The 7,477-nt window shown below is 40.7% G+C and overlaps 1 long non-coding RNA gene across 2 annotated transcripts; it reads right to left on the bottom strand.

Moving 5' to 3' along the window:
- Positions 1-831: 831 nt before the first annotated feature.
- Positions 832-6,819, bottom strand: LOC120736630. Of its 2 annotated transcripts, XR_005696558.1 has the most exons (3): positions 3,870-6,819; positions 3,559-3,695; positions 832-3,056 (listed from the first exon to the last, which is right to left on the bottom strand). It is a non-coding gene; the product is annotated as an uncharacterized LOC120736630 (long non-coding RNA). The 2 variants fall into 2 exon arrangements; XR_005696557.1 differs by having other exon boundaries at positions 3,559-6,819.
- Between the last annotated feature and the right edge of the window lie 658 nt (positions 6,820-7,477).

The raw sequence follows: 7,477 nt of genomic DNA on the forward strand, positions 1-7,477 counted from the left end.
CACTTTGTATTCCAGTTCAGTGGGATTCTCCTTGTATCATTCAGCAGACGACTTTTCCACGTTTTTCACATTTCTGACTTTTCCTAAACCTCCGGGATCTTCAGCAGTGATTGTTTAGACATGCAGGACAATAAACTAGATTTGCAGGAATTTATTTTTTCAGATAAAGCTAGATTTTTCTTTTTTTTTTAAATTACAATTTTCACATACAAAAGCAAATCTGAACATTTGGTAACAAATGCACTTGTTGTAATGACATGGAAATCATAAAATAATACTATTTTACCTCAGACACGTAGCTAGACTCTTCCCAACTCTTTGAAATGATTTCTCTGCCTCCTCAGATGAAATATGTACGAAAGCAGTCGTAATACAGCTTCAACTCCTGGACCAAACTCTGAAATTCTCCCACTGCTGTCTTCTGTTGAGAACTGGATCAACCTAAAATCTTTGTTTCTTCCTTTTTCTTGTTTAGAAACATTAAGACCAGGTTATTTTGCTTGACGCAAACGGCTTTTTGGTCACAGTGTGTTTTTTTAAGGACACATTTTTTGCAAAAAGGCCGCGTGTTTAGTGTGTATTTATGTTGGATGAGACGTTTGCAACCCCCAAATTTGGAATTCTGTGTTGCTGTTTTGCTACAAGCTTAGTGTGTAAATGTGTAAACCTTAACCAATCAGAATAAGTTTTTTTTATTTTTTTTTATTAAGTTGTTCTCCCAAATCTTGGCAATCAGGGAACAAAAAAATAATACTTCTAACTGAAACACATCAAAAATATTCAAATATAGGTTAAAATATAGAGTTACTATGTTACTATGTTACTATGAAGTTAGTTTTAGTACAAAGACCACATGAGTAAGTTTATTAAATTGTTCGGATTCAGTTTTACACTTTTACAAAGTTAAATAAAGTGAACAAAAGGCAAATTGTTCCCATGTGCAATAAACTCACATTGTCCCACAGTTACCATTATATCTGCTGCAACAATAAAACCTCTCCGTTTCACCTTTATACCTTTTTTACAGAACATTGAAGCAGAATTGTAGGTTAACATTCTCACCTTCAACACATCGTAAAAGAGGCTACTGTGATAGAGTGACATTTATGCCTACTGAGTTCTTAAACACTCACACCCCTTGTGTCTTAACACTTAATACTCTATTGGACAAATCACGAGTTATACTTTTCGTTTGGTGAGTTTACTATTTCACGTTCTCCAGCCTCAGCAGTCTACTGAATATGTAACTGACTGAGTCACTAAATCTTGTGCTGGTTTTCAACTTTTGTTTGTTTTCAGTTGTCTTACTTTGGACGTGATATAAAATAGGTGTGCAGGTTTGTTTTTTCCCTTCAGTTTGACCATGTGAAGTCAAAGTAATAAATAACGGGAAACTCTGAGTGACCCTAACTCAATGTTCTTGGAGAAAAACACAAAGAACTTCTTTGGGGAAAGAAAAGTGTGTAGTTCGTGATGTGTGTCAGTTGGAATCTTCATCTTTTGTTCTGAAAGACTTGAAAGAACTTTTTGAAATCCAAAAACTCGTGTTAGGAGCTCCTAGACTTAAGAAGTGTTTACTTTAATGGGAAATGATTACCAAACTTTCTTTTGCTTAACTTTGACCTCAGTTATGATTAGACTTTGTGCTCATGTGCAGTGCAGTTTTATATCTGACATTTTGACTGCAGTTTCTCTCAGTTTTACCTTCAAATAATTTGGGAGCTGTTTGACTGACTGCTCATTTCTCGACCCTGTGTAAATTTTAGATGAATAGACACCGACAGAAATAACCCCTTAAATATTATAAATAATCCTTGAACTGCAAGAGATGCATTCTCTTACAATCTCTTTGTTAGTTGAGAATTTTTCTTCATTCAGGTTTAAGGCTTTAGACAAATAGGATTTGAATTATCTTTAAAAAATTGCCTCTGCCCACCTAATATGTGAGCGACAGAAGGGCTGTAAGCCTCAGAGCTTTCAGATGGTTTATTTTAGTCATGGACCTATCATGTGCCAAGAGAACACAGCAACTCTAAAATGCAAATGGATGCTCCAACAATCCAGGAGGGCATTTAACGTTGTCCCCTGCTATTGCAGTTTGCACACAGATAACATATGGTCACAATGCACCTTTGTTTGATGTCATGAATCAAGAGCTAATTGGTGCGAAGAGATACTTGCTGTGTTTGAGTCCTGTTTTTCCTATGCACTCATTATGCTGTGTCTTTAGCCGGAATACGCTGGGTCCCCACAACAGCTGGTTGCCTCAATCAGATGTTAGTGTAACTTGTGGCTGCTGCCATGATCTCTATCGGATTTGTAGTTGTGCAGATTATAGATATTCTCTGTTGGCTTGTCCTCATCAAACCAACCATTCCTCTAATCCACTTCCTGTCAGGGCCTGAGCCAGATGAGCCAGATGTTGTGGGTGTGTGCACATATCTGCCTCTGAGTGTTTATTGCTGAAATCTTCAAATCCTGGCATGCAACATCAAATTACACAACAACTTCTCTGTCCATACCTGGCACATTATCCATCAACTCAACTGTATCCTGGAGGTACACGTCAAAGATGTCGACAAATACCTCAGCACTCTCCGCCAGGTCTGTCTCTGCTAGTATTGATCACAGTCTGCTCTGCTGACCTCTGTTGGCATGCCTACGGCGTGCATGATAATGCAGAATCTCACCACTATCTCATAACCCTCATAACTCCTGGAGACCTCAAGGATTAAGTCCCAACTTTCCAATGAGAAATCAATTTCAATTACCCCCCATATGATCAATCATATTCTCATTAATGTCTGAAGTGTTGCCTCCAGCTGTACACAGCTGATTACCAGTCAAGGTTCCAACTTGAACAGCTTTATTGCTCAAGTCCCCATAAACGATCTTTTACAGTCTCGTAAGAAGCTCAAGCAGGGTGGTTTAAGGTGATATCACCTGATGTTTGGATGTCAGCAGTCACTTGAGGGGGTCTTGTGCTGTAATCTAAGAGGTCCCTTGCAGGAATAGTCTTCTGCTGACCACCAGGATTCCCCCTCTCCATCTCTGCGCTATTAAAAGACAGAAAAACACCTCCGTGATGCTTTGAAATGTGGCAGTCCTAGTGGAGGGTAAGCAATGGTTTTGCAGCTTTAATTAATCATATAAAAAGTTACTTTTATGAAAACAGGACATGTGTAAGGATGTCTCTCAAACTCAGCTCTCTCAGGGAATGTGTGCATAAGACTGTGGGTTGCAGCTTTTTCGAGGACCTCTTTCCCAAGTAACACAAGTCTGAGACATTTGTAACAGGAAACCAAAGACACAAAATCAATGACAATACATATATCCAATAAATGAATATTGAATAATGTCTAGCTGAACTACTTTGAGTTTTTAGACCATCAAATTTAAGAAAGTTTGTCCAGTTTTTGGCCTGGTCGCCTCTGTTTTTAAGACTTGTTTTAGGATTAAAGTTAAAATTAGGTTTACCTAAGCGTTTGACACTTAATTATGGTGGTTAAACTTCAGAATAAACAATAATTTAACAAAATGTCCTCACAACAATCTTACATGTGCATGTGTGCCCCCCCCAGACACCTGGATGATTGACAGATGGGCAGACAAGAGATTTCTCAGCTTATTAGCGAGCTGTTGGTTTTTCCATGACATCCCTTCAGTAGATGATCTCAGAGGTTACAGATTAGTCACTGAAAAAAAGAAGAAAAAAAGCAGTGTATTATGTTCCACTCTCACGTTATCACTGTGCCAAACACTGCAGTGTGTTTATTAGCGAGTCACGTTTTCCGGGTCACTCGCTCTGTCAGCGATCTGTGTGACCACTTCCTTGTGATGGGGAGCAGTGAGGCATTAAGAGAGCTCACCTCTCATGTAACTGGAGCCTGACATATAGATCAGCTGCTTCTCTCTTATCCCCTCTCTATCTCGCTCGTTCTCTGTGGGCTTGACTTTGTTCCCTTTTGGCTCCAGATTATCCAGGGCTGAGCAGGGCTGTACGCCTTCAGAGTGTGGCGAGGTCAGGTGAGGCTTTCACAGCATTTCGCAGATTTAGCGCTGTATAAATGCACACAAGTGGAAGAAAACAGCCGGGGAGGAGAACTGCAGGATAGAGCTTACATATAGCAACAAAGGATCATGTGCCACAAGGGGTCAAAGTGCAGTTAAATTTAAAAGTATGACGAGTTGCATGTGAGACAAGGGAGGGCATTTAACACGGTTCAACAAGGGAGCTTGAAATTTACACCAGTCACGATCAAAGAGCGAGGCTGGTAGTTAAAGGAAAATTCCACTCCATTCCAACGGTTTCAAGTGCCGTCTGCTTTGCAAGCAATGCTCTATCACTTGTGATAAGTTGCAGTAAATGTGATAAGAGGCTGTCAGGCGCAGTATTAAGGGTGACATCAGCTGGATTTTGGAAGCCCAACACACAGCAGCACATGTAGAACACGTGTCCATTTCCAAAGTCTCTTTAAAACACACGCCTATGGTTTTTCCTTTCCTGTCAGACTTTGTTGAGAACTCACACTGACTGTAATTAAACCAAACGGCAATCTCATGGGCTGAAAATGAAGCCAATGTCCAAGTGCCAAAAACAGTTCCTCTAATCACCATTTGTGCTTGGCAACAAAAGCGTCTTTTTAGACTCCCATGTTTAAAATGTTTTCAACATCACAGCATTATACATGGCACACATATATATATGTGTATGTATATATGTAATATATATATATATGTATATATATATATATATATATATAAAATATATTTGCAAATTTGCCAATTTTGAGTCATTGACAGAGCCTACTTAACCATATTTGTACTTTCAGTACCTTTTGGAACATTTTTATTGGAACTGTCAGACATAAAGTTTCTGTGTGGCACAAACAGCCCGAGAAGTTTGTATTCAAGCTTTGGTGAGTGCACACGTCTAAAGCTATTGTTTAGGACTAAAAAGCAATGTCCCATGCAGTTTATGAATGCAGATTCTTAAAGAAGCTTGGCACTCTTTACTCAAAATATGTCAACTTCTGCTGCCAGAGTAAAAAACATGCCAAGAGTGAAATGAAGTTTTAAGCTTAAAATGAGACTAGATGAGTCTTGAGTCTAGAAAGCAGCAGTAGGTGATGTGGATGCAGTGTCTACAGCACAAACATACAGTAGTTGAGATCTCTGTTTGTGGTTGTACCCCAGAAGCTCTTTGAGTGTGTCCAGCATGGGCATTTCCCAGAGAGGTAACCTGGGTGATCCTGATAGTTGCAGTTGGTTGTCTTGAAGTTTAAACCATGGAGGTCTAAGTACATGTGGCCAGTATAGGCCACTGTTTGATAAATTAGTTTTGGGTCTTTTGATCCTTTGCGGCTGTGGCTCGAGAGTTAGAGCGGATTATTCATTAATCAGAAGGCGGCGATTCTAACCTCAGTTCCTTCAGATCACATGCTAAAGTGCCCATGGGCAAAATACGAAATGCCAGATAGCTCCTGTGTGAGTGTGTGTTTGATAATAAGAAAACACTTGAAGGCATGTTTATGAACAGATAGACATGGCTTGTAATAAGAAGTACTTTAAATGGCTACAGAGTAGAAAGTAGAAAGCAATTTAACTGGAATTGTTGATGCTTTCTGTATTTTTCAGGTCCAAAGGTTCACTTTGGGGGTGTCCTCTGGGTCATGTGGCTGTGGCAAGCAGTTTCCTGAGCAGTTTTTCCAGTCTTCCCTGCTTCTGTGCTTCCATGAGGGACCCATGCACGGCTTAGGAGGGTGGTACATGTCAGCAGAACATTGCATTCTAATGACATTATCAGTGTTATTTGTTTAACTTACCAGTGGTTTTATTGTTGTGACTAAATGGTGTAACTATTCTCACTATTTCTTTTCCAACTTGGTTGGAGAGCACTTCCTAAGAATTATTTCTGAGACGATAAACCAGCCTGGAAGTGTTTGTGGCTATTCAGATTGGTGAAAAACTCAGGGTTAGGGGATGTTTTAATGTAACGTCGCAACAATAATTGAGATAATAAAATTCAATTTTTAAATTGTCTATCAAGGGACATGGGGGAGAGGTCAGCAGCAGTCAGTCAGTGTTAAATGTCACCCGTGTCCTTCTTAGACACAGAAATCACACTAATTTATGATAAAAACAGCCGAATCAATAATATTTCTAATATGCAGATCTCGTCTGCCATCCTGGAGGAGACTGATCTCTGCGGTGTCCTGCTAATCAATGGGCAGATGGCTCCTCAACATCACTTCAGTTAAATTCAAATTTTCTGCCTCATGTTTGATTAGTATTTGAAATGCCTGATTGCAAAGTGGGCTGCTGAACCTCACTGCCGTTCGGTTTATGTGTTATTTCTCAGAACGGCTGCCTGCAGACGAGAGTCCCTTCGACTGTGATTAAACCCTTGAAGCAAGGTCTTCATCCTGCCAAGAAATTGTGCGTGCTTGTGTGTGTGTGGAAAAGAAAGAGCACGTCCGTTTGTGTGAGGCGAATGAGAGAGGAAGGTACGTAGCGGCAGAGCTCAGTGTGCACGTGTGTGCCGACCCACGTTATGTACCGAGGTAGGAGGAGGAGGAGATGGGGAGGGCAGTCTGCCGGTTCATCCGTCCACCGCGGTGCCTGCTGACAGAGGAAAAGAGAGATGAAGCATATGAAGAGGAACGTGCAGGTGACCCATGCCACGTCCAAGTGCCGTGGATCAATAAACTAACTGGCTAACTGCACCTAACCAGGAATCCCCACCTGGAAGATGATGAAGAGGGATTAGAGTGCTCTGTCTTGAGTCACTGCAAACACAGACAGCCAGTCACCAGCAAATGTGGGAGAACACAAAAAAGCAGAACAGCAGAGAGTAGAACAGACAAAGCAGACTCTTAGGTAACAGGTGCTGGCTGATGTACCCACATTTGTGTGAACTCATCCTTAAATAATTGAAAATGGGCAGGAAAATCAAAGAAATCCAAAGTTTCTCTCTACCCGACCTTGAGCGGCTCCCACACACACACACACGTGGTCGTTAAGACCCGACTTTGCGTTGTGCTGGGACTGCAGTGAAGGCTATTACACTCACTGGTTCTGTCTCTCAATAATGCATGATTAATTAGCCAACTCTGAAATAGAGTGAAACTGAGCACAGGGTGGAAACTAAAGAGGAGCACGGTAGGGACACGCTGTCTCGTACAGAAATCTGCATACACACACAGACTCATGCGGGAGTGCAATGCATTCTCTGATATGCATGCGGCATGTTTTGCTTACCTGTTCTGTAAGTTTTTGTCCCGTGTGCATGGTGTACTTGTTGAGGATCGGAGTGAGAATAGTACTTTTTACTGCACTATTTTTTACATCAGCATGAAAAGGTTTGTAAAGAAGCACAGAACAAACTGAAAACAAAGTTAACAACAAACTTGTGAAAACAGTGGAGCGTTTAGAAATTAAAGTAGCAAATTTTTCCCCTGAGGAGTTGGTGGAGAGC

Source organism: Simochromis diagramma, unplaced genomic scaffold (genome assembly GCF_900408965.1).
Source record: "Simochromis diagramma unplaced genomic scaffold, fSimDia1.1 OVJJ01000371.1, whole genome shotgun sequence".
NCBI classification, from domain to species: Eukaryota; Metazoa; Chordata; class Actinopteri; order Cichliformes; family Cichlidae; genus Simochromis; species Simochromis diagramma.